At 39.7% G+C, this 16,934-nt stretch overlaps 1 long non-coding RNA gene across 1 annotated transcript; it reads right to left on the bottom strand.

Annotated features, from left to right (window-relative positions):
- Nucleotides 1-754: 754 nt before the first annotated feature.
- On the bottom strand, nucleotides 755-14,637 carry LOC121479541. The gene is made up of 3 exons (XR_005984748.1): nucleotides 14,384-14,637; nucleotides 12,912-13,029; nucleotides 755-883 (listed from the first exon to the last, which is right to left on the bottom strand). It is a non-coding gene; the product is annotated as an uncharacterized LOC121479541 (long non-coding RNA).
- Between the last annotated feature and the right edge of the window lie 2,297 nt (nucleotides 14,638-16,934).

Raw genomic sequence — 16,934 nt, forward strand, 5'->3', positions numbered from 1 at the left:
TTGAGGGGGGTCACCAGAAAGGAAATGTACAGGAGAAGATGGCCAGAACTTCATTAAGCACATATTAATGAAGCATTTACCCAAGTTGAGCTTTATGGAGACCACGTAGACAAGGTGGGGATAACCCTGAGCCTCAGGGAACATCAGTTATTACTCAAGTCACATATGACAAATTTAAGTTATATATGATAAACATCAAGCAGGTCATTTGCATCACCAAGATGGCTGTCTTAGTCTGTTTAAGTTGCTATAACAAAATACAATATACTGAGTGTCTCATAAACAATGGAAATTTATTTCCTATACTTGTCAAGGCTGGGAGTCTCAGTGTCTGGCGAGAACCCCCTTCCTGATTCATAGACAGCCATCTTCTTGCTATATCCTCACATGGCAGAAGGGACTAGGCAGTCCTCTGGGGCCTCTTTTATAAGGGCAATAATTCCTAATCACCTCCCCAAGCCCCATCTCCTAAGACCACCACCTTGAGGATTAGACTCCAATATATGAATTTTAGGGGACACAATCATTCAGACTAGAGCAATGACTTAGATACATCTGGTCAACCCTGGCTCTCTGAGAGCTCAGAATTAATAAACAAACAGAAGCACTTTCTTCCCCTCTGTTTCCTCCACTTATCTATAAAATCCACTCCCGTTAAGTGAGCATCCGATCAAGGCAGAGAAAGTAATAGTCCTTGATGATTCCCATCACTGCTGCTCATGTTCCATTACTGAGAACTAGTCACATGACTATACCTGGATGTAGTCCTTGACGGGGCAGTCACTTTCCACGCCAGGCAGTGGGGAGCAGGAAGCTTTGGTGGTCGATTGGCCACCTCTGCTGCAGCCAGAAAGGAGGCTGACCATACCAGTAATCATAACACCTAATGAAAATAACACAGGAAAGTCGAATAGAAAGATATGGAAAGAGATAGAAAAAAGTATGCCAGATTCATACTAACACTATTCATTTCACACAAAGTGAAATTCAAAATGAAAAGCACTAAAAGGAGTATCTCATAATTACAAAAGTACAACCTACTTAATATGTCACAAACCTTTTTGTACCTAAAATCTTAGCCTCAAAATGTATAAAGCAAGCCCTGATAGAAATGCAAGTAGATGCTAATGAGTTCTCATAATGGTGACTATTTTTTAATTAAGTTTTTATTTTAATTCCAGTATAGTTAACATACAGTGTTATATTTGTTTCAGGTTTATATAACATAGTGACTCAATAATTTCATACATCACCTAGTGCTCATCATGACAAGTGCACTCCTTAATTCTCATCACCTATTTCACCCATTCCCCACCCACCTCCCCTCTGGTGACCATCAGTTTGTTCTCTAGAGTTAAGAGTCTGTTTCTTGGTTTGTGTCTCTCATTTTTCTTTTTTCCTTTGCTGATTTGTTTTCTTTTTTTTTTTTTCATTTGTTTTGTTTCTTAAATTCCACATATGAGTGAAATCATGTGGTATTTGTCTTTCTCTTACTGACTTATTTTGTAGCCACTATGGAAAACAGTATGGAGAGAAACCAGTATTACACTATACTTCGACTTACCTGGAATTTAAATAAAAACTTGAAACTATGAAAAAAATTAAAAATAAATAAAATTTTTAAAATAAAAAAAAACAATATGGAGATACCTCAAAAAGTTAAAAATAGGGATGCCTAGGTGGCTCAGCAGTTGAGCCTCTGCCTTTGGCTCAGGGCGTGATCCTGGGGTCTGGGATTGAGTCCCATGTCGGGCTTCCTGCATGGAGCCTGCTTCTCCCTCTGCCTATGTCTCTGCCTCTCTCTTTGTCTCTCATGAATAAATAAATTAAAAATCTTTAAAAAACTTGTTAAAAATAGAACTATCCTGTGATCCAGTAATCACACTACTGGGTATTTACCAAAGAATATAAAAACACTAATTCAAAAGAATACACGCACCCCTATGTTTACAGGAATATTATTTACAATAGCCAAACTATGGAAGCAGCCCAAGTGTTCATCCATAGATGAATGGATAAAGAGGTTTTATATATATATATATATATATATATATATATATATATATAAAATGTTGAGATATATATATATATATAAAATGTTGAGATATATATAAAATGTTGAGATATATATATATATATAAAATGTTGATATATATAAATGTTGATTATATAAGAGATGATATATACATATAGGTAAAACGGAATATTATTCAGCCATAAAAAGAATGAAATCCTGCCATTTGCAACAACAGGGATGGAGCTAAAGAGTATAATGCTAAGTGAAATAAATCATGATAAGTGGTGACTTTAAGCAAAGTCAGAAATTAGCTGATCAACTATTACAGGAAGGAATAAGGCTCAAGAAGTCCGGGCTAATAAAATGAACAATTATGACATAATAGATACATGGAGAGAAATAACTCTATATCCAACAGAGATACCTTCTTTTCAAACTCTCACCAGACATTCTGGTGTATTAGGTCACAAAAGCACTCACAACAAATCACCAGAAGGAAAACTCTGGTAGTATAAATTCATGAACTATAATGGAACATTAGAAAATAATAGCAAAAGGGTAACTAACAAAAATCTATTGTCTTGTGTATTTTACATGACTCATGAGTCATAGGCTTGAAAGAAAGTAAAGCCAGAAATGACAAGCTATTTAGAATCACATTAAGAACAGTGTATATGGGGGATCCCTGGGTGGCGCAGCGGTTTGGCGCCTGCCTTTGGCCTAGGGCGCGATCCTGGAGACCCGGGATCGAATCCCACATCGGGCTCCCGGTGCATGGAGCCTGCTTCTCCCTCTGCCTGTGTCTCTGCCTCTCTCTCTCTGTGACTATCATAAATAAATAAAAATTTAAAAAAAATTAAAAAAAAATATTTAAGAACAGTGTATATGTATAAAAACCCATGGGCTATGCTGAGGCAGCATTCAGAAGAAAAATAGATAGCCTTAAATGCTTAGGGTGGAAAACCAGAAGGGTTAAAAATAAATAAATCAACCAAACTTTCAACTCAAAAAGCTGAGGGCAGAGATGAAAAAGGGAGAGAGAAAATAAATATAGAGAAATTTGAAGGGGGAGGGGGAAATCAAGGAGGATAAAGGTAGAAATTAAAAACAGAACATAAAGACTCCTAACTCTGGGAAATGAACTAGGGGTGGTGGAAGGGGAGGAGGGCGGGTGTTGGAGGGGAATGGGTGACGGGCACTGAGACGGACACTTGACGGGATGAGCACTGGGTGTTTTTCTGTATGTTGGTAAATTGAACACCAATAAAATTTAATTAAAAAAATAAAAAATAAAAACAGAACAGAAAAAGGAAATAGAATTGATGAGTTAAACTGGTTATTTGAAAGAACTGATAGAAAGACAAATCTTTGCCATACCTGTCAAAAGAAAGAAACAGGACAAAATCATAAGTCAAAAATTATAAGAACGTAAATTACAAAGTTAAAAAATTGTAAGAACCTTTATGGCAAGCACTTTGAAAATCACTAGTTGAAGTGACTAATTTCCTAGGAAAATATTTATAATAAAGATTCATTCAGGGAAAAGTAGGAAACTTGACTAGCTGCTTAACCATAGAGGGGTGCCTGGGTGGCTCAGTTTTTTAAGTGTCCAACTCTTGATTTCAGGGTTGTGAATTCAAGCCCTACGTTGGGCTCCAGGCTGGGATTGGAGACTACTTAATACAAAAAAAAAAAAAAAAACAAAAAAAAAAACAAAAAAAAAACTTAACCATAAGAGAAATTGAACAGATACTCAGAGATCTACCTCTGAAACAGGCATCAAACCTAGAGGGCTTTTCAGAAGGTAGATTTTACTAAACCTTTAACAAAGAGCTCATTCTATTTGAACTATCTCAAGAACCTAGGAAAAAACAGGAATCTCATCTAAGTCACTTTACAGTTTCAATACAGTATAGATCCCTGATATATATCTTTATTTTTATCTCTCTATCCAAACACATATATATACATATCACTTTAAAAACAAAGATGCAAAATTCCATATCCAGCAGTGTATTAAAGGGATAACACAAAATGGTCATTCTAGGAATGTAAAGATGTTTAAATATTAACTATCTATTAAAGAGGGGCACCTGGGTGGCTCAGTTGGTTAAGCATCTGCCTTCAGCTCAGGTCATGATCCCAGGGTCCTGGGATTGAGCCCCACGTCAGGCTCCCTGCTCAGTGGGGAGCCTGCTTCTCCCTCTTCCTCTGCCACTTGGCCTGCTCATCTTTCTCTCTCTCTCTCTCATGCTCTCTCACTCTCAAATAAGTATTTTTAATTTTTTAAAAAGATTTTATTTATTTATTTGAGAGAGAGAGCAAGCACAAGTGGGGGGGCAGAGGGAGAGGGAGAAGGAGAGGGAGAAGCAGACCCCCCTGATCAGGGAGCAGGACACAGGGTTCAATCCCAGGACCCTGAGATCACACCTGAGCTCAAGGGAGACACTTAAACGACTGAGCCACCCAGGCACCCCTCTCTCAAATAATAAATAAAATCTTTTAAAAAAAGAATCTATTAAAGAGATGAAAGTAGAAAAACAGTATGATCGTATTAACAGATGTTTTAAGAGCACTTGCTGAAATTTAACACCTAGTCATGATAGCAACCCAGGAAAAGAAAGGCCTTAAACCTGAAAAAGTGTGTTAGTAACCTAAATAAGAACCATTTTAATGTGTCAAATATCATAAATCCCTCCCATAAAAGTCAGAGATAAGATGGGATTCCTATTCAACATTCTACTGCAGTTATGAGATATTACATTAAGAGGAGGAATAGCTCACACTATTCATCTTTTTTCTTCTCTTTGGATTAATGGAAACAATCCTGTTTGCACTTTACAATTTACAAAAGACTTCCATAAGCCTTATCTCCTGTGACATCCACCCCTCATAACCAAATGAGATCAGGTCCAAGTATTGTCATCCCAACTTTGGAATGAGAAATCCAAGGATCATAGAATTTTTATATTTCCCTAAAGACACATAGCTAGTAAGCAGTGTTGGGGAATAGACCCCAGGTTTTCTTATTCTTAATCACATTCAATTAGGGATAAGAAACCAGGGATGCCTGGGTGGCTCAGTGGTTGAGCATCTGCCTTCTGCTCAGGTCATGGACCTGGAGTCCTAGGTCGAGTCCTTCATTGGATTCCCCAGGGAGCCTGCTTCTCCCTCTGCCTATGTCTCTGCCTTTCTCTCTGTGTCTCTCTTGAATAAATGAATAAAATCTTTAAAAAAAAAGTAATAAGAAATCAGACTTTAAAAACAATACAGTTAACCTTTGAACAACATGGGTTCAAACAGCACAGGTCCACTTATTTTTTTTTTAATCTTTTTTTTAAATTTTTATTTATTTATGATAGTGACAGAGAGAGAAAGAGAGAGAGGCAGAGACATAGGCAGAGGGAGAAGCAGGCTCCATGCACCGGGATCCCGACGTGGGATTGGATCCCCGGTCTTGAGGATCGCGCCCTGGGCCAAAGGCAGGCGCCAAACCGCTGCGCCACCCAGGGATCCCCACAGGTCCACTTATATGCAGTTTTTTTTTTTCAATAAATGCAGTGCAGTACTTTATTTCTTTAAAGATTTTATTCACTTATTTGAGAGAGACAGAGCATGAGCAAGGGGGGGAGGAGTTTGGGAAGGGAGGATGGAGAAGGGCAAGGGAGGGGCGCTGGAGGGGAAGGAAAGGGGGAAGGGGGAGCGGTAGAAGCAGACTCCCCACTGAGCACGAGCCCAACATGGGGCTCGATCCTGGGACTCCAGGATCATGACCTGAGCTGAAGGCAGACAGGCGCTTAACTGACTGAGCCACCCAGGCACCCCAAGAGTACAGTAGTTTAGATGCATTTTCTCTTTCTTAGGATTTTTGCCAGCCTACTTTACTGTAGGGATGCAGTATATAATACGTATAACTACAAACTATGTGTTACTCCACTGTTTATGTTATCAGTAAGGCTTCTGGTCAACAGTAGGCTATTAGTTGTTAACTTTGTGGGGAGTCAAAGTTATACATGGATTTTCGATTGTGTGGGGCTCAGTACCCCTAACTCGAGTGTTGTTCAAGGGTCAACTGTATATCTAGTTACTACCGGTGATCGACCCTGACCAGGTCACTGTGCCTCTGAGCAAGCTACATCAGTACCCCAGGAGCTGACTGGGGTGAGGATAGAGGGACACTGCACAGTGAATAAGACAGAACGAAGAGAGGGGGAGCACTAAAGACAAACTTCTTGGTACCAGGGCATATGTGCCTGTATGCCATTTGATGGGGCTGGCCAACACTCATGTTTGTGCCAATGATGCTACTACCAATGATGATACTCTTCTGAGTACCCATCTATGTCAGCTCATAGACCCTCACAAAAACTCTCATGAGGTCAGCCCTATTACCATTTACCCTCATTTTACAGATGAAAAAAGTGAGTAATATATCCCAACTTACAGATTTAATAAGTGATAGTGCCAGGCAGCCTGGCCCCAGAGTCTTCGCTTATAATCACTACATTACAATGTCTTTAAGCCAGTACCCTGGTTCTAGGAGTGAGAGTAGAAACCAACCTTTCACAGGCATGTTATAGATATAAAAACATTTCTAAAAGAAAAAAGCCTTAATTTGCTCACTAAGTTTTTTTTGATATTGAATGAAACCAGAGGGGGGAAAAACGGTTCTAACACACACACACACACACACACACACACACACAATCTGCTTAGAAACATCCGTTTTTATTAAGTATCTGGTTTGCTGCTTCCTAAAATTAGACTTAACTCAAAAAAGAAAGGAAGAAATGTTCTCCTTGGCTCATTTCCTTCAGTCTGTAGACCTGTACGCTAAGAGTCTTATTCAACAGAACTGTAAAAGAAAATCAGAAAAAAAAATATGATTGCCCAATTAAGAATCTAGAGAGAGGGATCCCTGAGTGGCTCAGCGGTTTGGTGCCTGCCTTTGGTTCGGGGCGTGATCCTGGAGACCCAGGATCGAATCCCACGCCGGGCTCCTGGTGCATGGAGCCTGCTTCTCCCTCTGCCTGTGTCTCTGCCTCTTTCTCTCTCTGTCTCTCATGAATAAATAAATTAAATATTTAAAAAAAAAGAATCTAGATAGGGACCAGAAAGAAGTGTTATTCTAAAGAATTACTTACATAATTATAATTCATTGCTCTAAATTTCTTTTATCGACTGCTACCCTTTTTTTTTTTTTTTTAATGTCAGAGGTCCTTGGTCTCTTTTTTGGCCCTGCAAACTGTTCTAGACCTTGCTTCATCTCCCAGAGGAAGCATATTAACACTTGCTTTTCCCAAAGCACATATATTTATGACTGCGGAGTTAGCTGGTCTGTGTTCATGTGGACCTGCTGGAGATTACCCAAACAGAACTACTTTACTTGACACAACCCGTTCTTGAAACCTATCCCAACCTAGCAACAGCCTGCTTCCTTTAGGACCTATTTCACCTCTTCTAGGACGCCCTCCCTGATGATGCCATTGAATGCACTCCAGTAAAACCTATAGAACTCACTCAGAAGAGTGGTTTCTTTAGCACTTCCCATTTTGCTTTTTCTTTTTTCTTTTTTTTTCTTTTTTGTTTTTAATGAACTCCATGAGGGTAGGGACTCTGCTCTATTTAGATCTGGGTCTCTACTGACTTTGGATTAAGAAATAAATTAGTATTTCAAGCCTAACAATTTTGTTGTGAAAATTGAAGATCAGTGCTTTCAAGATATGAAAAATACATTATAGTTTTTTTTTTTACAAATGGGCCTTAAAGTTTTAAATTTCCATAAATATTAAATGTTAGTAAGAGGCATCTTGGAAACAATTTATAATGCTTCTAATAGTGACATTATAAATAATGTTTATAAGGAAAAAATAAAACAATGGCCCTTCATCATTAGCAATATATTTGGACGCTTCCTTAAAAGTTTGGTATAAAAGTCCATGAACTATCTCAATAAATCAGCATGCAGACAGGGATTGAGACAGCTACTGTCTTGTAGGTAATAATATTTCATTACCAAAATCGTGATTAGAGAAAAATATCCTTCAAGGAAATAGGTTAAAAAGAAAAACCTTTGAATTTATACTTTGCACAGGGGGAGAGGGAGAAAGAGGGAGTTATGAATGATTCTGATAGATGGATGGAGGGAAGATCAGGTATTAAATCTTACCCAGGCTGGGATGGCAATAATGTCACTTTGCAAAAGAAGTCAATGAAAATGTCACAGATAATAAGTACAAAATCTGTCAATCTGAATAGTAACATACATTAAAGATTTACGAAGCGATGTCATTGCATTATAGAATGATAGGAATTATGTCTAGGGGAGAAAGATTCTCAGAATGGCAGGTACTGCAGAAACCAAGATAATTTTAAGAAGCTTTAAAGACAAATTGCTGAAAATGATCTGTGAAAGGCAATTCGACTAAAAGAACTAGTGTGGGACGATTTGACCGCAGCCACTACCTAATAGATCATTTTAAATCATGAAACATCAGAACGTTAAAAATACACAATGTTACAGCCACATGCCAGGCACTTATAGTGGGTCTGTTTATGCAGGAGACACGTGTCATGTGCCCCAAACTATTTTCCCAGGGGAAAAATCAGAAGGGATTTGACATGATCCATCCCAATTCTTCTCAAATCTCTTATAAGCACAGATTTAGAAGACCAATACCCAAGATGAAGGGGGTGGCTGCAATCATGAGAGAGTAGAAAGCTGAGTGGTATAACCCAGGATCAAACTTGAGAGCTGCTCTGCTGCAGGAAGTATCAGCGAAGTGAGGGGTGGGGAGGGCACGAGACCTAGGCCCCCAACTCTGGCTTTGATCTGATCTCAGGGGAAGATGAATCACTCCTTTGATCTCAAGGGAGAGCTTCTGATCATAAGACATGATTAAGAAGAGAAATGAGCCTCCTCACATACAGAAGAGCTGAATCCACAAGCTTCTTGGCAAGCATGAGCAAGGCAATGACAATCTGTACTTGACATAATAATAATAGATTGATGATAACAATAATAATAATTGCCCCTTATCTTTGATATAGGAAAGGTGGGTGAAGTTTTGTGGGAATCATTTATAATTGTGACATAATAGGAACAAAACATTTACTTTTTTTGAATTTAAAATGTGTGAGATTTCCTCTCTTGAAGGCTTTAACACTGTAAATGTGTCCCTAAAAAATATGTATCTAAAACAGGAGTCAGCAAATGTTTTATGTAAAGGGTCAGATAATAAATATTTTAGGCTTTCTGAGCCATACTGTCTCTACTGGAACTATGTTTGAAAGCTGCAATATGCAAAGGAATTGCCCTGGTTGTGTTCTAATAAAACTTTATTTATAAAAACCTGTAGTGGGTCTGTTCCAGATAAGGAAACTAAGGCATGAAGAGGCTAAGTCCTTTGCCCAAGGTCACAAAGCTAATCACCATAGAAATATTATCAGAAAACAGGATTAAAATTCTCCTTTCACCAATAACTGGCCAAACTGGTCTGCACACTTCTCCAAGTACCAGTTTTATCCTCAGAAAGTTTTGATCATAACGCAGCCCTCCCTCCTGACTGCACAGAGTTCCTGCACCTCTCAAACATGATTATGCATTTGAAGGTGCTTTATTCCTTCCTTCTGACCCTCACAAAATGTTAGTTATTATCAGTCTTCAGTTATCTAACAAAAATATTGAGAGAATATCAATAATAATGCACTGAGAATATAAAGTCACGCACCAACAGATTTGCTAGCTTTTTCAAATATAGAAGCCAGCAACCAAAATAGGAAATGAAGTATATATACTAGAACTAATATTCATGGATTGGTGTGACCCATCAGTCCCTGCAGGATCCATACAACCATAAAACGTGTCTTTTCACTGCCCTGAGCTCTAGAACAATTTTTCACCTATATAAATTAATTTGATACTAACAATTGCTCTGCAGACTACAAATCTAAAATTCAAAGAACCAAATTTACATGCCTCAAGTCATATTAGAAACCAGTTCCCCGGACTCTTTCCAAGACTCATAATAATAAAGTAGTTCAGTGAGAGAGAGGAGGGGTGTGAGGTAAGGCATCCCCGGTTTCTTATTTTATTTTCATAAGCGTTTTCTAAATGCTTAAGAGTGCCTCATTTATTTTATTACTTGGAACTGAATTGTCAATACGCTTCAAATTTTTGGTAACTAAATTGTATCTCTTTCATTATAAAAACTACACAACTCAATCTTCAATCAATATTTACTTCCTTTCATATCAATTTCACATTTGTTTCATTGCCTGCTTAGTCTGGGTTTCAGCCACTCCCATCTTACAAGACAGTAGTGATTATTATAAAAGAACACCAATTCTGGAGCATGCCATTAGGACTTAGAAGATTCTATATTGAAACAATTTGGATATGTTCAATCATCAAGAACAGAAAACCCAACTCAATCAAACTAGCTTTAAAAATAAGGAAATGGATTGGATTTCATAACAAGATCAGGAGTAGTACGGGCTGGTTTCTTTTTTTTTTTTTTTAATTTTTTTTTTTTAATTTTATTTATTTATGATAGGCACACAGTGAGAGAGAGAGAAGCAGAGACATAGGCAGAGGGAGAAGCAGGCTCCATGCACCGGGAGCCCGACGTGGGATTCGATCCCAGGTCTCCAGGATCGCGCCCCGGGCCAAAGGCAGGCGCCAAACCGCTGCGCCACCCAGGGATCCCTGGTTTCTTTTATTTATTTATTTTTATTATTTTTTTGTCATTTGTCACTTCCCTTTTTTTAATTTAAATCCAATTTTATAAATAAATAAATAAATAAATAAATATCCAATTAACATATAGTATATTATTGGTATAGGCGACTGATTCTTCAATCTTATATAATACCCAGTGCTCATCACATCATGTGCCCTCCGTAATGCCCATGACCCAGTTACCCCATTCCCCCCACCCCACCGCCTCCAGCAACCATCAGTTTGTTTCCTATGACTAAGAGTCTCTTATGGTTTGTCTCCCTCTCTGATTTCATCTTGTTTTATTTTTCCCTCTCTTCCCCTATGATCTTGTTTTGTTTCTTAAATTCCACATATGAGTGAAATCATAGGATAATTGTCTTTCTCTGACTGACTTATTTCCCGTAGCCTAATACCCTCCAGTTCCATCTATGTCGTTGCAAATGGCAAGGTTTTTTTTTTCTTTTTAATTCAGGGTTGGTTTAATTCAGCAGATCCAGTTCAATTTCTCTTGGACAATCTTGGTTCTGCTTACTTCCCTATGGTAGCTTCATACTCAAGCAGGTATCAAGATGGTTGTAGGCATCCTATAAAGAAGATACTACTATCTTTTCTAGTTCTCTGGAACACAAGAAACTTTTCCCTCAGAATCCCCCAGAACACATCATTTTGCATCTAATTAGAACAAAATGTGTCAGATGCCTATACATAAACCAACTTTTGAGGTCAGAGGAATGCCCTGTGCTATTTGGCTTAGGTCTGAGTTTCTGAACAAATCACTAGCAAGGAAGATTACATTATTAAACTTGGCTTGGATAAAGCATGGGCTACATTTGGAGCTGGGATTAATCTTCTAAACCACATTGTTGTTAAAAGAGGGGTGAAATAGATTAGGGAAAGCATGTGTCATTGTTTTTGGCTGAGCAAGTTCTGAACCTCTGTCTTATGTTTGGGATAAAAATCTGGATTTATTTCCCCAGATTATAAATCCTGGTGGAAAGCAGACTCTACTTCCCACAACTAAAACTGAAAAACAGATCTGCGACTCCACAATTGCTTTTGCAGCTGGGATGTGAGCAAGTGACCCAGGCTTGACCAACGTAATAACTCTCTTCACCCAAAGCCACCCTTAGCGAATAGGAGCAAGTGACCCAAAGAAGCAGGGCCAAAATAGAATCATAATGGTCTGCCTTGCAGGGATCTTTCACCATGGCTAATTGACCATAGAATCTCTAGGACCAAAATCATGAGGAGCTCACTCAGGTCTGATAAAGAGAGGCATAATCTATGCACTGCAGTAGATTCTCCTACTTGGCTCGAATGAGTTCACAGACGCAGAACCTCTTGGATGAAGTAAAGACCAGAAACTCTTGCTGAAAAATACTACAATAAGATCGCAAAGATATATTGTAAATCTTCATCCTGACCTTCCTCCAAAACAGATACCATCATTTCAGGACAAATGTGTGCTATGGAAAAGGAAATACCTAGATATTTGGAGGATTAATGGAAACTGGGTTTATGGCTAATGCTAATTCCCAAGGGCCCGGAATGCCACCGTTGTCCACCAGTCGGTAGAGCAATTCTGTAGGGAATAAGGCAGTAAACTGAATTTTGACTTAAGTTTGTCTTCAATAGGATTAAGGAGCCCCCAAATCTGTGTTTATGTCCTCAGTTCATGAAAGTGTAAGTAGAAGAGATACACAGAACAAACAGCAAAACCCCACATTGGCTGTCTACTGGGTGGTGGAAGGCCTATTATGATAGGAATGGCCGCATGTAAACTCATGGAGCTCTCCTTATATTAAACAGTACATCACAATTGATACCACATCCCTCGTAGAATTTCAAACATTAAAAGACCTGAAAGATCCAGAGGTGATGACTGCTATCATATTCCCATTTGACTCTCTAGTTTGGCCAGTGAAGAAAACCAGATGGATCTTGGAAAATGACAATGGATTATCATAAACTTAATCAGTTACATCTGCTGTTCCAGCTGGCTTCAGTTGATAAACACAAACGTACAAAGAACCTGGCACATGGTATGCATCTATGGATTTGCCGAAGGCATGTTTGCTTTCTCTGTCCCATCACAAAGAACACCAAAAGCAAGTTTTTGTTTATTTGTTTGTTTCACCCAGCAAAGACAACAGTGTACCTTTATTGTCTTACCTGAGTACTGATACCTCTCTGGTGCGGTGCCATGGTTTGGTCTGTGGGCACTCGGCCATTTCATAGGACGTCAAGCTGATGGAATCCAAGGAGCTGAAGTAGCAGAAACACATGATGCCTGGGGAAGATAATTCACATCAAAGAGTGGAAAATAAGTCTTACAAAGCAACAGTAGGTTGGAGGCAGTAGATTTAGGGCAGAAATGGGGGAAGGTTTCCAATAACCCAGGGCATGTGGGGCTCTCTGTCTCCAAATAAATGGTAAGATGACATGCCTTGCATGTCCTATCACCAGGAATCAGGTCCAATGTGTGTGGGTTTATACAGGATTTTAGACCTGCACGAACCATTTGGGTGCACCATCTGATCCCATGAGGAACTCAACTGACTCTCGGCTTTCAGAACAAGAAGGTCCAGAGCTGGTCCAGGCTGCAGTGCAAGAAACTCTGCTGCTTAACACCTGTCATTCAGCTGATCAAATAAGTCTGAGTGTCGGGGCAGCCGGGGTGGCTCAGCGGTTTAGCGCCACCTTAGGCCCAGGGCCTGATCCTGGAGACCCGGGATCGAGTCCCACGTCAGGCTCCCTGCATGGATCCTGCTTCTCCCTTCTGCCTGTGTCTCTGTCTCTGTCTCTGTCTGTGTCTCTCGCTTTCTGTGTGTCTCTCATGAATAAATAAATAAATAATCTTTATATAAAAAAAAAAGTCCTGAGCGTCTCTGCTCCACTGGGATGCAGCAGAGCCTGCAGCAGATTCTGCTGATAGAAGAACCCAAAGAGAAGACCCTGTGGTTCCAGGGAAAGTCAAGACCCCTCAGCAAATAACAAACCTCTAGAGAACCAGCTGGGCAACCTGACATAGTCTGGGAGCTTGACTGACTCTAAGTTGCCCGAGTTTGAGTCTCTTCTCTGCTACTCACTAGCTCTGAGGCTGTGGACCACAGCTTATCTTTCCTGTATTTCAACTCCCCATCTGTAAAACTGGCTTAATACTAGAGATTTGATGGGAGGATTAAACATGGTAACACATGAAAAGTGCTTGGCATGATGCCTGACATATATGAGTGCTCAATAAATATTAGTTATTGTACCCAGTATGTTGAACAAGCATGAATCATGCCACCGACAAAACCTTAGTTCTGTGTTTTTCCCCTCACTCTTCAAGCCTTCTTCAGCAGAGGTAGTCTTTTCATGAGCCTGGATGAAACTCTAGCAGGTCCCATAGCTTATCTACTCATTTCTGGGCAATAAATGAGCCACACCAAGTAATAAACAATTTTAATTTAGTCATTAGAATTTCAGAACACTGAACTTGACAGTGTTAAAAGTTCCTTCCCTGACTTTTTGGCTGGGAGCTTGCAGTGGGGAAGAGTGGGTGGCCCTCCGCCCCATCTCACCCCCTGCTCACGTTCTCTTCAAACAGGGTGAAACATGCATGGAGAAGAGGGAGAGAGAAGGGTCTAGACCAGCTCTACCTTGGCTGGTGGCTTCTTGCTGAGTCTGTCGACTGGCAAAATGGTTAGTACTGGCATTTTCTCAAGGATGCTTTGGTGGGCTCTTCAGAGGTTCTTTTCTGGATCCTTTTCTCCCCCAGTTCTTTTGGCCAAAAAGACAAACCAATTGTGTATAGTCTCTTGCAATTCTTTTCTTCAATCCCTATACACTCAATCCCTGGTCAATGCAGGCTCTTCCTATGCAGGTCTCCAGGTGGACTATCCAATGAAACCCAAAGGGAACCATATCACTGCTCTCTGTCTCCCACTCAATTCTGAATGGACTTCAGGAAACAGTCACTCCCCCTACTTATCCTAAATCCCAATGTCCCAGTACCTGCCACCAAAGTAGCTATTCAGCCCATTGCTCACCCTCTGGATCTCCTAGGAGTCAGACCCCAGTCCACAGACTGCCTTAGCTGGCTCAGATATGGTTTAGGCACCGTCCTCAATCTCTCACCACAGTGAACACATTTCAAAACCCTCCTAATGTAAATAAATAAAAATTAAAAAAAAATAAAACAAGAACACCAATTTAAAAAAAAAAAAAAAAAGGGATCCCTGGGTGGCACAGCGGTTTAGCGCCTGCCTTTGGCCCAGGGCGCGATCCTGGAGACCCAGGATCAAATCCCACGTCGGGCTCCTGGTGCGTGGAGCCTGCTTCTCCCTCTGCCTGTGTCTCTGCCTCTCTCTCTCACTGTGTGACTATCATAAATAAATAAAAATTAAAAATAAAACAAGAACACCAATTTAAAAAAAAAAAAAAAACCCTCCTAATGACACCTGAAGTCTTCCTCATGAGTCCTGAGGTCAGAATAGAGGTCAGAAAACTTCTTTCTCAAGATAGCCAGAGTACATACTTCAGGCTTTATGGACTATCTTTCTTTGTCATAACTACTTGGCTTTGCTTTGCAGCTTAAAGCAGCCATAGATGACACACAAACTAATGAGCATGGTTGTGTCTCAATAAAACTTTATTTATGAAAACAGGCAGTGACCAAATTTGGCCTGTAGGCCGAACGTTGGCTGACCCCTGGATTAGAGGTAGCATTCTGCTACCCCTTCATTTCACTTCCCAGAGAGGGGAGGGATGGGAGCCTGAGACAGGCAACCACTTTCTCATGACCAGTCTCCTTGCACCAATTTCTCTCTCTCTCTCTCTCTCTCTCTCTCTGTTCCAGCCAATTTATTTTCCAAAAATGGGGGAGGGTATTTTAAGAGTTGTGAAATACTTCCTCAAAACTTTCCCTTGAAAATCTTCATAGATGGATTTTACTCACATTTTTGTAACTGATAACAAATTGGCACCTGAATTGAAAAATGAGATGAGAAGAGTTTCAAATGTGTTGAACCTGAGGTAGCCATGGACCTGCACTGGGGCATCCAGTAGAGAGCTGGAATCTACGCCTGCAAAGTTACAAGAATGACCTGAGCATAGTTCCTTTCTGGAAAAAGGCATAGCCATCCTCCTCCATTTCTATCATATGCTGCCATGCTCTCTTAAACAGAGAATGCAGTGCATACCCTCAATTTCTTTGTTAACCAGGATCTAACATTACAGCAGCCTTGCTGCGACTTGCTGTAAAACACGTGCCACCAAGGATTATGGAGGTTCCAAGAACTAGTTTCCTTTAAACTCAATGGCCCCGGCAGCTGTGCCTTTGTACATTCTCGTGGCTGCTGTCTACAGATTTTTCTGTCTCCTCTGTCACTGTCAGCCTGTCAGCAGCCACTTCTTGTTGCTGCCAGTCTGCCTATCTCCAGCAGGCTCTTTCCCTATTCTGCTACTTTTAATGTACTTATACTTAAAAATCAAAGACTCAAGGGGTTAGAATTGTTAGATAATTATTCTAGGAGTGAGTGCTGAGTGTCCAGTGGGTGGCATGTGTGATCTTAATTTATGGACAATGAGATATCTATTTTTGCTGTTTACATATTTGTTTTCATGTATTTGTTTAGATGGAACACATGTTATGGCTGCTTACAAAATTGTTGGTTTATTCATTCTCTCATCATTCATTTATTTATTTTTTGCTTTAATTCAGTTACTCAGCCATGTTGCTGATATGTTGCCCCAAAAAGGACCTTTGTTTTGGAGGGGGCTAGGATCCCTTTTTTAATCTTCTAATTGGTATATGTATTCATATATGTATAGAATTTTATATAAATGCATACATGTGATCTATTTTTAAAGCACTTTTTCCCCCCAGTTTTGCTGTTTTCACCTGCATTAAAACATCTTTTCCCCATTTTGATGTATTATTTGCCAACAACTGGGTATCTATCCTTTCATATTTTCTGCATGCTTATACAATCATAAACACACCCTAACACACATAGGATGTCTTTGTTTGTATGGCAGTCAATCTTGCCCACTCAACAGCCAAACTTCTGCTCCCTTCCTCCCCCTCTGTCCTTGCTAACAGAATTTTTTTGTTCACATGTAGACAAATATCTCTTGGTCTAAAGGAAAAGCACCCATATTTTAGCTGACAAATCCTGGTCTGGTTTTAAATAGACAAGTCCATCCTTC

This window comes from Vulpes lagopus, chromosome 20 (assembly GCF_018345385.1).
Source record: "Vulpes lagopus strain Blue_001 chromosome 20, ASM1834538v1, whole genome shotgun sequence".
Taxonomy (NCBI): Eukaryota; Metazoa; Chordata; class Mammalia; order Carnivora; family Canidae; genus Vulpes; species Vulpes lagopus.